Source organism: Rhinopithecus bieti, unplaced genomic scaffold, assembly GCF_001698545.2.
Source record: "Rhinopithecus bieti isolate Rb0 unplaced genomic scaffold, ASM169854v2 scaffold_68310, whole genome shotgun sequence".
NCBI lineage: Eukaryota > Metazoa > Chordata > Mammalia > Primates > Cercopithecidae > Rhinopithecus > Rhinopithecus bieti.
The window spans coordinates 1-1,881 of NW_016869414.1; the positions used below are offsets into that span (position 1 = coordinate 1).

General features: G+C 46.7%; 1 pseudogene; it reads right to left on the bottom strand.

Annotated features, from left to right (window-relative positions):
* Nucleotides 1–157: 157 nt before the first annotated feature.
* LOC108525545 (transcriptional coactivator YAP1 pseudogene) lies at nt 158–1,103 on the bottom strand (annotated as a pseudogene).
* Between the last annotated feature and the right edge of the window lie 778 nt (nt 1,104–1,881).

Below are 1,881 nucleotides of genomic sequence, written 5' to 3' on the forward strand. Positions count from 1 at the left end.
ATTAAAACTCTAGGGAAGATCTGTTCTCAAAGGATTTCTGTACCTACTTTTAAAAAATACTATAAAGCAATGCAATTTTATTTAAATGTGCTTTCCCAAATTCATATACAAAAGATGGTAATCAAAACATCCAAAAGGTTTGGAGATGACCCTTTACCAAAACAAGGGTCAAGCTTTGGGTCTTGCCAAGAGATGGTCTTTTTTCATGGTTTAGATAGTAATTTCTTCATTTTGAGTCATGGCTTGTTCCCTTACAGCAGGAAGAGGACCTGAGGCCAAGTTCATACTCTGCTGCACTGGTGGACTGGTGGGGACTGTAATGTTCATCTGAGAGGGCATGGCCTTCCTGGGGTCCTGCCATGTTGTCTGATCAATGTGATTTAAGAAGTATCACTCGCCAGAAGATGTCTTCACCATCTCCCAGCTTGCTGGCAGAGGTACATCATCAGGTATCTCCAAAGAGGACTGTCGAAGATGTTGAGCTGTGGGTGTAGCAGCTGGGCCAGACTACTCCAGTGGGAGTCCCAGGAGAAACAGCTCCCAACTGCAGAGAAGCTGGAGAGGAATGAGCTGGAACATACTGTGAAGTCAGGGCTCCTGTAGTGCCTTTGTCAGTACTGGCCTGTCCAGAGTGGGATTTGGGCTCCTGCGGCTTGAAGGAGTCAGGCAGCTTCCAGAGCCTCATGGGCACGGTCTGGGGTATGTTGGCCATCTTAGGGTTCATGACGGCGCTCAAAAGCGCCTCCAGGTCGGTCTCCAAGTCCTCCTGGACGTGCATGATCTGGTGCCCGGTAAAGAATGCCTATGGCGCCGTCTGGGTCGCCGGGAAGGTTAGGGTGCCGGTTGCCTGGGCCCGGATGGCGGACCTTGCCCCTGGGAGGATTGTGTAGGCTGCTGCCCTTGGCCCTGGAGGGCCGATCGAGATGGTGGCTACTGCCCAGGATCCACAGCTTCTGCCTTCTGCGACGTGGAACTCTGACCAGACGAGCGAGGGCTCCGCCAGGACTCCCCGGCTCGACGGGCCAAGATGACAAAGGCGGCAAGGGCTTCGGGCCAGATGGCGCTGGGTGGCTGGAGCGGCCCTCTTCTCTCTCTCAGGGCCGCTGGGTGGGTAGGGGGGTGCGCCACGGCTCCTCATCCCCCATCCTGCGCCTCCGCCCCACGCTGCTCCCTGGCTCTACTGACTGGTCTGTGTACCTACTTTTGATAAGCTTTATGAAATCACTGGAGCCATTTAATTTCTCAAACGAGAATAACCACCCCACAGGTTAACTCTTAAGGAATTGCAAAAGTTAATTAAGATAAAACGCTTCTTGTTCCTTAGAAGCCAAGGGTTTGTCCCACAAAGATAAATCAAGTATTTTTTTTCTTGAATTTCTTTTCTGTCAAGCCATTTTATTTATTATGTCCAGTGCCACTGAACTCTTTAATTTCTATAGATTCTAAAAATAAATCCCCTAGAGGAGAAAAAATAATGAACAAATAGAGACAATAAGCCAACACCACGACATGGAGCAGCATGCACAACTGGCTATGCACTAATAAACAGCATCCAAGAAGACACTGGGTTCTGAAGAACATTTCCTTAATTACGGTCATGATCTGTGCCTTTCAAGAATAACAGTATGTGCAGTATTTTATCATTGGTAGTAAGATCTCTATTTTCATTAGGGTTTTTCAAGTCATGACATGTAAACAAAGATGTCTGTCATACATTCCTAGGAAAGTGAGATAAGAAACCTTTCAGCTGCAAAGTGTTTATCATTTTGAAAATGTTTTAACATAAATGATAGATTTATGAAACTTTAAATGAAACGTCAAGAATTCTAGCATACTCAAAAGTTTCAAGGTATAGATGTTTTGTTTTGTTTCCACTAACCC